At 41.2% G+C, this 12422-nt stretch overlaps 1 protein-coding gene across 1 annotated transcript in view; it reads left to right on the forward strand.

The window, feature by feature from the left end:
* Positions 1-1163: 1163 nt before the first annotated feature.
* The window catches only part of LOC129015096 (phospholipid-transporting ATPase ABCA3-like), a 47290-nt gene continuing 36031 nt past the window's right edge, over positions 1164-12422 (forward strand). Inside the window, exons 1-2 of the mRNA XM_054452735.2 lie at positions 1164-1273; positions 1478-1843. The gene's annotated coding sequence lies outside the window, so the exon portion shown is untranslated. The remainder of the gene's footprint in view (positions 1274-1477; positions 1844-12422) is intronic.

Consider the following 12422-nt stretch of genomic DNA (forward strand, 5'->3'; position numbering starts at 1 on the left):
GGAGCTGCAGCATTAGGTTACTTTCCAAACACCCCTAGAGTTTAATTGCCTTGATTTCTTCCCCTAAATCCGACTATTAGTACATGTCCATCAAGAGAATGGGAACAGAGAATGGCCTCCGCTCACTTTCTCAATTCTCTGTTCTTCTGCCTTCTCACCTCCCCCTTCTGTGCCTTTTGTCCTCCAACATACACTTGATAGGAGTGGGGGAGTGGAGGAGAGGCTCATCTGAGTTGGGGGCTGAAGGGGAGATTGCAATGGTAACTGCGTTTTTGTTGCTGTTGTTAAAGGTGTTTGGCATTTTGGAGCAAGCTAAAGAGCAATTTGATTTAGAGGACTATTCCGTCAGTCAGATCACACTGGAACAGGTCTTCCTGACCTTTGCTAACCCAGGGAAATCATCGAGTGATGATAAAAACGAGGTGCCATGAGATTCCCTCTCAAAAAAAAAAAAAAGAAAACAGAAAAAGAAAAAAAAAAAAAAAAGAAATGCTCTACACGTGAGTCCCAATAAACTCATCTACTCATCAAGCTGGACTGGTCTGAGTCATTCTTTGGTCTGTTGCTCCTTCCCAGTTTGGGGCGGAGGATGTTCTATACAGTCCTGGATTTTTCCCCAACCAGGAAGAGAACTCCTTGTCCTACAGTGTTCCTCTAGCGCCCTCTCCTGACAAAGCTTAACTTCGGAGCTGGAGCAAGTCGTACCCGGCATTGCAGGGGAGAGTGAATTTGGCCTGTGATCTAATCAGAACCTGCGATTCTAAACAGGAAGCTACACTGGACGCGAGAATTGGGGTGGCGCGCGCCCAGAGGAGCAAGCATTATAGAACTTGGGGAGCATGAGAAATACACGGAGGTGGAAACACCGGAGTAGCTGGCGGGTAAAGGCAGCGGGCGCAGATGAAGCGGGCTGGGCGTCCCAGGCGCTGAACCGTCCCGGACAGAAGCCGCAGGGGCTGCACCAGCTGGAAAAAGGAACGCGAGGACAGCGCGCGTGGCGCGGGGTCTGCTCCAGGACGGAATCCTCTGGGTGGCCTGCATGAGGGGTTTGCAGGACCCCGGGCCTTTGGGAAGTTCTCTGCTAAACTCCAGTAGAGCCGGAGGAGCAGCGGCTCATGAATCTTCTTAAACTTCTGTCATCAGCGGCTGGGCCAGCTGAAGGTGACCATGGCACACGAGGGAGAGAGAAGCCTGCGAGAGGCGGAGAATTGTGGGGTCGTCCAGGAGGGTCGACAAGGCAAAGAACCTGAAGACCACCCAAAAGGGTACCTAGGTGGGGCCCTTTCAGGGACTTGGGGCGTAGGGTAGGGCACATGGGACGAGGTGGGTGAGCGCAAGGGACGAGATGGCTGTGCGCATGGGACGAGATGGGTGGGAGCAGCAGACGAGGTGGGTGGGGCGGTGGGTGAGGTCCCCGCCCCCAGACGGGCTGGCGAGGAAGCAGGGAAGAAGTAACGTTGGGCTGGTGGGGCAACAGGTGGGGCGCACTGGAGCTGCGGGATAACAGGTGGAACAAACGGGGGACTACACTCGTGGGCGCACGTGCGGAAGAGGGACTGAGCAGGCGCCTGCGTGCTCCCCTCGCGCACCGCCGACAGTTTCAACTGCACCTCCTCCGGCTCGCACAGCTGACTCCTACCGCTCCGCGCACTGCGCGCCCTCGGCCCTAGTGCAGCCAGCTCCCGGCCCGGTCCGCGCCAGGGCCAGGCTACAAACCTGCCCGCCGGCGGCTGGCGGTTGGGGAGAGCGTTGGGAGGAGGAGCCCCGCCCGGGTGGACGCGCGCCCTTCAGCGGCGGAGGCGGAGGCGGAGGCGGAGGCGGCGGCGGCGGCGAGGCCTGAGCGGTGAGTGCTGGGGAATCCCAAACCGACCTCCTTCTGCCGGCGTCCCCTTGCGCTGGCCGCTGCTCCCCGACGCCCGGGAGGCCCACCCGCTACCCGCGGTGGGCGCGCAGAGCCCAAAAAGGCGACCCCCAAACAAAACTCACGCATATGAATCCTCCAGAGACTTCCTCATCCCCCACCCCCGCAACACACACACACACACACACACACAATCAAATCAAATCAAATAGAAGCACTGTTAGGAATTTTATATTGGCTATGCAAAGTGCTTGAACGCACTGACTTTGGAGGCAAATACCTTGTCCCTAGTCCTGACTAGTCCAGAATTTATTTGCTGTGACCTATGGCAAATTGTTTGGTTTCTCTAAGCCTCCATTTCCTAAGGCTTATATCTGAAAATAACTATAAGAGGAAAGGATGCTATTGTATCCAACTCAGAGGGTGGTCCTGATACTTACATTGCGAGAGCATGTTAAGTGTTCCATAAATGGCAGAAGGGGCTGTGGAAGTTCAGTGATTATAGGTAGTTTAATTTGTCTTAGTTTTCCTTTGTGAAAGCATAAATTGCACCAGAGAAAGTCACATATGCAAGGAATACTTTATGCAAAGCTGTTGTCCTAGGGAAGAGAGACCAGAACTCAGTCTAAACTAACTCTGCTGAAACAAAGTGGGGCAGGGTTTTTAAGCTCTAGGATGAGAGTAGAAAGGTGCTGGAGGGCTGTCGGAAGCATACTGAGTTGTTTGCTGAGTTTACAAGTGTTTCCTCCGTGATTAGGCCAGCTGTGTTTGCTAATTCGCTCTCAGGGAAGTTAGGCTCCTACCCTCCCACAGAAACTGGGAAATAGGGGGACTGTCTTCCTTGATGATTGCATTTCAAAGGAATGGCTCCCAGGTCCTTGACAAAGATGATTCTGGTTTGTAAAACTAGTAAGAGGCTATTAAGAGTTACGGATATCTCAAGACAGAGAAAGAATTTACAGTGAAAAGCTTTCTAAAAAAAATGCTCTGTATTAGTCTGTTTTCACACTGCTGATAAAGACATATCCAAGACTGGGCAATTTACAAAAGAAAGAGGTTTATTGGACTTACAGTTCCACGTGGCTGAGGAGGCCTCACAATCATGGCAGAAGGTGAAAGGTACATCTTTGTACCTTTCACAGGGTCCCTCCCAAAACACGTGGGAATTATGGGAGCTACAAGATGAGATTTGGGTGTGGACACAGAGTCAAACCGTATCATGCTCTAAGAAAAGAAAGTTTTGGGCCTAGAGTCAGGAAAAAGCCTTTTCAAGTCAAGCTGAGAACTTTAAGCCTGTCTTGGCTACCTCATTTTATGCAAAGTAGGCAGAAAATTTAAAAGAAAAGAAACATATATTTAAGTACAATTAAGAAAATTACAGTGTTTCAGTTAAAGCAGTTCAGTGCTTTTTAGAAAAGGAGCTGAAATTAAATAGTAAGTATAAATTTAATTCTAATAATTCACGGCTATGAACCATGTAATTGCTTTATTTCCAATAACTATTTGTTCTTTTGCAACTACAGTTCGGCAGGTTGCCCTAATAATTTTCAGGCATTTTAGGTTCATGCTCCTTCCAACCCTCCTTTTCCCTTACAAGGGTTGTATCCAAGTTATGAGGGATAAGGGTGGGGGGTGTTTCATATTTAGGACCAGGATGTTGATGCGTACTTATTCCTGGCCAGGCTCTTTTGGAGTCAGGACTCTTCTGCTATAAGGTCCGCCAAATCTATTTTGGGAATAGTGAAAGGGATGGGATGATGCTAAGGAGCTGGGCTTCGGCATTTCCTTATTGTGCATTATTTCCAATCCATTGTTTTACCCTGGAAAGGGTCAACTGAAAGAACTGGCCATTGTCTTTGTAGGTATTAAGTAGTGCTGTCTTCCCTGAGACCAAAAAATAAAAGATTGAATGAGGGATGGTACTGAATTGAAAACTTATGGTTAATATTCCAAAACATTACCCACTAAAAGAGCAAGAGAAAAAAGTTAGTGGGAGAGTGTTTCAGATGATTCCTTCTTCACAGGTTTACCTGTTCCCCCACCTGAAGAGTTAATTAGAAAAACAATACATGTACATTACATAAAATTCAAACTCTATAGACATACAATTTGTAAAATGTGTAAGTCCCCCATTTTCCACCTCCTGAGGACATACTATCAACAGATCTTCTACCATTTTTCTTTTCTATACGTATATATTTTTCCAAACAATGTGTTTATATCATGTATAATATTTTGCAGTTTACTTTTTCTACCTTAATAGTATATTATCCTCTCATGACAGTGTATCTATATCTATCCCTTCTTTGTAACAGAGGAACAGGATTTTATTGAAGGTATTGGCATGATTTATGTAATCATTCTTTCTGTTTTCATTTGATTGTACTGTTTTCCAGTGTTATCATGAACATCTTTCTGCCTGAATCTTTGTTTTGCTATGGTTTTGCTTTATGAACTTTGTTTCTAGGTTTGTTTGCTTTTTTTTTTTTTATATAGCCTTTAAGACTTGGATCTGCTGCATAAATTCCTTTAAAGTTTGCAGACATGTATTGAGTGTATTGATCAGCTGCACTAAGGAGTAAGCACCTGATGTGAAGCCCCCTTCCGTGAAAAATCCTTTAAGAATGGCATAGTTGCAAAGTTGGAAGGCTGTGTAAATCACAAATTGATTTTACCCCATCACCACATCAGCCAAACATCTGCTCTGCCATTTTGATTAAGATTCGTCATGTATTTCATGCCTGTAATCCCAGCACTTTGGGAGGCCAAGGCAGTTGGATCACCTGAGGTCAGGAGTTTGAGACCAGCCTCATCAACATGGTTAAACCCCATCTCTACTAAAAACACAAAAAATTAGCCAGGCGTGGTGGCACGTGCCTGTAATCCCAGCTACTCGGGAGGCTGAGGCAGGACAATCGCTTGAACCCGGGAGGTGAAGGTTGCAGTGAGCCGACATCACACCATTGCAGTCCAGCCTGGGCAACAAGAGCAAAACTCTGTCTCAAAAAAAAAACAAATTAGTCATGTATTAATTGAGATTTGCAGGGCCATGTCTTTTATATAAAACAATGCACAATGCACTAAGCTCCATGGTGTTTGAGAGACAGAGGAGAACAAATACCATCCCCACCACTGGGTAGTTTAAGATTGTCTGTATCCAGTATATAGCAATTATAATGAGTTCTAAAATGTTTTTCTATTGAGATACAGTTTACATGAAATGAAGTGCTCAGATTTTGAGTGACAGTTTGATCAGTTTCAAAGAATGTGCACACCTAATCAAAACACAGAACATTTCTGTAACACCAGAAAATTCCCTCTTGCCCTTTTCTAATCAATCACAAACCCCTCCCCTATAACCATTGATGTGATTTTTGCCTATACCTTTATATGAATGGAATCATGCAGAAGATACTATTTTGGGTATCTTACTTTGTCTTCTTTGTACCCCTTTGTGCAAATCCTCCCATCCCTAGACCTCGACAACTGCTGGTCTGTTTTCTGCCCCTGTAGTTTTGTATGAATTCTTTATGTATTCTGTTTGCCCAGGCTGGAATGCAGTGGTGTGATCTCAGCCCACTGCAACCTCTGCCTCCCAGGTTCAAGCAATCCTCCCACCTCAGCCTCCTGAGTAGCTAAGATTACAGGCATGTGCCACCACACCTGGCTAATTTTTTTTGTATTTTTTATCAGATATGTATTGTGAATAAATACCTATTGTGAATAAAATTCTTTATTAGATATGTATTGTGAATATTTTCTTTCTCCACTTGCATTTCTGTTTCCTTAGCAGTATCTTTACAAGAGTACTTTTTTTTATATTTTAATGCAGTTTAATTTACCAATTTTTCCTTTATGGCTCATACCTTGGGTATGCAAAGTAAGAAATCCCTACCCCCTTGAAGGTAACAGAGATTTTCTCCTATGTTTCTTCATTTTATTCATTCCTCCTGTTTTCTTTTAAATTTGTACACTTTTAGCTTTTTTCATTTAGGTCTGTGACCCATCTCGAGTTAATTTCTTGTTCTTAGTATGAGGTAAAGTTGGTGCTGTTGTTTTTCCCCCATAAGGATATTCAGTTATTCCAGCACTTTTTTTTTAAAGACTTCTCTTTGTTCCCTTGGTACTTTTGTGGGAAAAAAAATTGACCATCTTAGTGTGGGTCTATTTCTGGACTCTGTTCAGTTTCATTGATGTATGTATCTGTGTCTTCACCAATACCACACAGTTTTAGTTACAGTAACTTTATATATCTTGAAATCAGATAGTATAATACCTCCAGTTTTGTTATTTTCTAAAGTTGTTTTTGACTATTCTAGGACTAGAATTTCTACACAGTTGCTTATTGGAACTTTGATGGGATTGTATTTATTTTCTTAAAGGCTCACCTACAATGTGTTGTAAAGCTTCTGAAAGTAAGTAATGACTTGTCAGTTTTAATTGACATTACTCTGGTTATGAGTGAATATGAGGATCTTTTGTTATGTTTGAGGACTGTTTTTCTTTGAACTGATTTTTTTTCATTTTTCAAATTTTTTTTATTATACTTTGAGTTCTGGGGTACATGTACAGAACGCGCAGTTTTGTTACTAGGTATACACGTGCCATGGTGGTTTGCTGCACCCATCAACCCATCACCTACATTAGGTATTTCTCCTAATGCTGTCCCTCCCCTAGCCCTCCACCCGCCGACAGGCTCCGGTGTGTGATGCTGCCCTCCCTGCGTCCATGTGTTCTCATTGTTCAACTCCCACTCATGAGTGAGAACATGTGGTGTTTGGTTTTCTGTTCTTGTGTTAGTTTGCTGAGAATGATGGCTTCTAGCTTCATCCATGTCCCTGCAAAGAACATGAACTCATCCTTTTTATGGCTGCATAGTATTCCATGGTGCATATATGCCACACTTTCTTTATCCAGTCTGTCATTTGTGGACACTTAGGTTGGTTCCAAGTCTTTGCTATTGTGAATAGTGCTGCAATTCACATACGTGTGCACGTATCTTTATAGTAGAATGATTTATAATCCTTTGGGTATACACCCAGTAATGGGATTGCTAGGTCAAATGGTATTTCTAGTTCTAGATCCTTGAGGAATCACCACACTGTCTTCTACAATGGTTGAACTAATTTATACTTCCACCAACAGTGTAAAAGCATTTGTATTTCTCCACATCCTCTCCAGCATCTGTTGTTTCCTGACTTTTTAATGATCACCATTCTAACTGGCATAAGATGGTATCTCATTGTGGCTTTGATTTGCATTTCTCTAATGACCAGTGATGATGAGCTTTTTTCCATATGTTTGTTGGCTGCATAAATGTCTTCTTTTGAGAAGTGTCTGTTCATATCTATTACCCACTTTTTGATGGGGAGAAAATTTTTGCAATCTATCCATCTGACAAAGGGCTAATATCCATAATCTACAAAGAAATTAAACAATTTTTTTTCCTTTTTCTAATGGTTATCCCTCCCGCTTCAATTTATAGACCTCTTCATATACATATATATATATATATATATATATATATATATATATATGAGAGATTAGCCCTTATCTGTGATACAAGTTATTTTCTCCCGGTTTGTTATTTATCTTTTGGCTTTGTGTTGACATTTACTTCACAAAACATATTTGTACATACTATGTTATCAGACTTATCTTGATACTAGATTTTGATTCATGGAGACTTTCCCACTCCCACATTTTATATTTTTCCAAATGACTATCCATTTGTTACAACACCATTTACTATAAAGTAGAATTTTTTCCCAGTTAGTTGGGATGTTACCTATATAATAAACTAAATTTTTGTATGTATTTTGGTTTATTTCTAGACTTTCTATTCTGTTCCATTTGCCTGTCTTTCAATTCACATACCAGTACAACACATTTTTAACTATAGAGACTTTATAGTATGTTTTAATATTTGGTAGAGCTAGTTGCACAGCTTTTCCTATACATTGTCTTCTAGTAGTTTTATAGTTTCAGGTATTAGATTTAAGAATTTAATCCGAATGGCTGGGCACAGTGGCTCACGCCTGTAATCCCAGCACTTTGGGAGGCCGAGGCAGGCAGATCACGAGGTCAGGAGATCGAGACCATCCTGGCTAACACAGTGAAACCCTGTCTCTACTAAAAATACAAAAAATTAGCCAGGCGTGGTGGTGGGTGCCTGTAGTCCCAGCTACTCGGGAGGCTGAGGCAGGAGAATGGCGTGAACCTGGGAGGCAGAGCTTGCAGTGAGCGGAGATCATGCCAGTGCACTCCAGCCTGGGTGACAGAGCGAAACTCTGTCTCAAAAAAAGAAAAAGAAAAAAAAAAGAATTCAATCCATTTTGAGTTGATTTTGTACATGGTATAAGAGTCTAATTTCATTCTTTTGCATGTATAATCCAGATTTCTAAACTCCATTTATTAAAGACACTATCTTTTCTCCCATTGTGTGTTCTTGGCATGTTTGTCAAAAATCAATTGGTGGTAAATGTGTGGGTTTATTTTGGGGCTATCCATTGTCTGTCTTCCTTTGGTCTATGTGTCTGTTTTTATAGCAGTACCATGCTGTTTTGATTACTATAGATTTGTAATATATTTTGAAGTCAGGAAGTATGATGCCTCCATTTTGTTCATTTTCCTCAAAAATGTTTTAGATATTTGGGGTTTTGTGGTACAATAAAAATTTTATGATTTTTAATCTATTTCTTTGAAAAGTGTCATTGGGATTTTGATAGGGATTGCATTCAATCTGTAGATCACTTTTGGTAGTATGGACATTTTAACAGTATTGTTTCAATCCATGAACATGGAATATCTTTCTTTTTATTTGTGCCTTCAAGTTCTTTCATCAATATTTTATGATTTTCAATATACAGGTCTTTCACTTCCTTGGCTATATTTGTTCATAAGTATTTTTCATAGCTATTGTAAATACAGTTGTCTTTTTTATTTCACTTCAGATGGTTTAATGCTAATGTATAGAAACTTTTTTTTTTTTTTTTTTTGAGACAGTTCGCTTTTGTTTCCCAGGCTGGAGTGCAGTGGCGAAATCTCGGCTCACTGCAACCTCCGCCTCCCAGATTCAAGCGATTCTCCTGTCTCAGCCCCCCAAGTAGCTGGGATTACAGATGTGTGCTACCATGCCTGGCTAACTTTGTATTTTTAGTAGAGATGGGGTTTCACCATGTTGGTCAGGCTGGTCTTGAACTTCTGACTTCAAGTGATCCAATCGCTTCAGCCTCCCAAAGTGCTGGGATTACAGGTGTGAGCTACCATGCCTGGCTGAAACTATTATTTTTGTATGTTGACTTTATATCCTGTAACTTTATTGTATTTTATTAGTTCTAGCAGTGTTTTCACTGACATTTTAGGGTTTTCTATACATAATATCATGTTATCTGCAAACAGGAACCATTTGGCTTCTTCTTTTCCAATTTGGATGGCTTCTCTTTCTTTTTTTGCCTGATTGCTCTGGCTAGGTCTTCCATTACTATATTGAATAGGAGTGGTAAGAGTGGACATCTTTGTACCTTTCCTGAGATACTTTTGGAAAAAGCTTTCTGTTTTTTACTCTTGTGTATGATATTAATGGTGCGCTTGTCATATATAGTCTTTATTGTGTTGAGTTACATTCCTTCAGTGCCTAATATGGTTAGAGTTTTTATCATGAAAGGATATTGAATTTTGTCAAATGCTTCTTCTGCATCTGTTGAGATAATATATGGTCTTTGTCCTTTATTCTGTTAATGTGGTGTATTAATATATACTTGCATATGTTGAACCATCCTTGGATCTCAAAGATAAGTCTCACTTTATCGTGGTGAAGGAATGATCCTTTTAATATGCTGTTGAATTCAGTTTGCTAGTATTTTGTTGAGGATTTTTGCATCTATGTTCATCAGGGATATTAGCCTGTAATTTTTTTTTTTTTGAGATGGAGTCTCACTCTGTTGCCCAGGCTGGAGCGCAGTGGCATGATATCAGCTTACTGCAACCTCTGCCGCCTCCCAGGTTCAAACAATTCTCTTGCCTCAGCCTCCCAAGTAGCTGAGATCACAGGCATGTGCTACCATGCTCAGCTAATTTTTGTATTTTTAGTAGAGATGGGGTTTCACCATGTTGGCCAGGCTGGTCTCAGACTCCTGCCCTGCTCATCTCGGCTTCCCAAAGTGCTGGGATTACAGTCATGAGCCATCATGCCTGGCCAGCCTATAATTTTCTTGTATGTCCTTGTCTGGCTTTGGCGTCACGATAGTGTTGGCTTCATAAGATGTGTTTGGAAATATTTTTTCTTCAACTTTTTGGAGTTTGATAAGGATTGGTCTTATTTCTTCTTTAAATGTTTTGTAGAATTCAGCCCAGAAGCCATCTGATTCTAGGCTTTTCTTTAATGGGAGACTTTTTATTACTGATTCAATCTTTTTTTTTAATCAGTCTATTTGTTATCAGTCTGTTATCAGTCTATTTTATCAGTCTGTTTGTTATCAGTCTGTTCAGATTTTCCTTTTCTTTGTGATTAATACTTGGTAGGATTAATACAGGTAGGAATTTTTTCATTTCTTCTAGGTTATCTAATTTGTTGACATAATTGTCATCATAGTCTCTAAAGATAATTTGTATGTCTGTAGTATCCATTATAATGTCTCCTTTTTTATTTCTGATTTTACTTGAATCTCCTCTCCTTTTTTATTAGTTATTCTAGCTAAAAGTTTGTCTGTTTTATCTTTTTCACAAGTTTTGTTGATTTTTTTTCTATTGCTTCTCTAGTCTCTATTTCATTTATTTCTGCTCTGATCTTTATTTTATCCTTGCTTCTGTGAACTTTATGCTTAGTTTGTCCTTGTTTTCCTAGTTCCTGGTTTTCTAGTTTCCAATTCTAGTTCCTATACCTAGTTTCTAGTTATAATGTTAGGGTGTTTGAGATCTTTCTTCTTTTTTGATGTAGATGTTTATTGCTATAAACTTCACTCTTAGAACCATTTTTGCTGTATACTATATATCTTACATATTTTTGTATGTTGTGTTTCCGTCTTCATTTGCCTCAAGATATTTTTAAATGTTCCCTTTAATTTCTACATTGACCCATTGGTTGTTTGGAAGAATATTGTTTAATTGCCATATGCTTCTGCATTTTCTGAAATTCTTACTATTTTTGATTGTGGCTGGAAAAGTTATTTGAAATGGATTTCAGGCTTCATAAATTTATTAAGATTTATCTTGTGGCCTAACATATGAACTCTCCTGGAGAATGTTCTGTGTGTGCTTGGGAAGAATGTGTACAATTGACCAATTGACCCCCCATATCTGTGTGTTCTACATCCACAGATTCAACTGTGGGCCAAAAATAAAAAAAAAATAATAAAAATAATAATATGACAATAATACAAATAAAAAGCAATACAGTGTAACAAATATTTATATAGATTTTATATTAGGTACTATGAGTATCTAGAGAAAATCTGAGGCATAAGGAGTATGTGTGTAGATTATATGCAAATACTACACCATTTTATATAAGACATTGAGCATCCATGGATTTTGTTATCCTCAGGGGTCTAGAACTAGGCATTAGCATTGTGCCTAGTTGGGGTTTACCTGTAGCCTGTGTCCACTGGTGCCAGCCTGGAGGCTGGGTGTATGGTTGCTAGCCCAGAAGCTAGGTCTGTGAAGAACTGGGTCCTGGAGCCATGTTAGGACCTGGGTTCACAAGGCTTGGCACAGGGAAGGCCTGGGCCCTGTGTTTGCAGGTGCCTGCCAGGTGTTTGAGCCCAGGTGTGCCATCCTTGTTCTGGGATGGGGCTGAAGCCCAGGGCCAATGGGGCCTGCCTAGTGCTTGGGTCAGCCTAGTGCAGGGGCAGGACCGGAGACCAAGTCCACCAGGCTGAGCTGGAACCTGGGACTGCAGAATCTGGCCTGACATTAGTATGGGCTTGGAGGCTCAGTTTGCTGATACTAGCCTGGCAATGGGTAAGCCCGGAGCCTGTATCCATAGGGGCCAGCCTGGCAGCTGGGTCTACCAGGTAAGCCCAGAACCTGGAGCTGTGAGATCTAGCCTGGTGCTAGGGCAGACGTGAAGGCTCAGTCCCCGACTTATTTTCTTGATGTTAGGTTAGATTTTGATGGGCAGAAATTTTAGATTTTGATAAAGCCCCTTTTTTATGGTTTGTGTCCTTAGTATCCATTTTAAGAAATCTCTGCCTACCCCAAGGTCAGAAAGATATTCTGTAGTAATATTAGAGATTTAAAGTATCTTATGTTCATCTTATGTCATATTCAGAAAAATTGCTTGTAGGAGTAGTTGACTATAGCATTTTGTTATTTTTTTTCCAGAGAGGATTCATTTTTTATCTTAGGCAGCTGTCAGTACTTGCAATCTTGGGAGCGCCCTCGTCCAGTATCAAGGATTGAGATTATTTGAAGCCGGGATTTGTAGAAGCTAAAAGCATTGAGATTATTTGCAGTCCCAGGGAAGGTCAATCTCCTTTAGGTTCCTCCTTACTTATAAAGTCAAGTCCTAATCTAATCCCTTCCATTCTTGGCTCTGAATTCCAGCTCTCTTTCTCATAGC

This window comes from Pongo pygmaeus, chromosome 18 (genome assembly GCF_028885625.2).
Source record: "Pongo pygmaeus isolate AG05252 chromosome 18, NHGRI_mPonPyg2-v2.0_pri, whole genome shotgun sequence".
NCBI classification, from domain to species: Eukaryota; Metazoa; Chordata; class Mammalia; order Primates; family Hominidae; genus Pongo; species Pongo pygmaeus.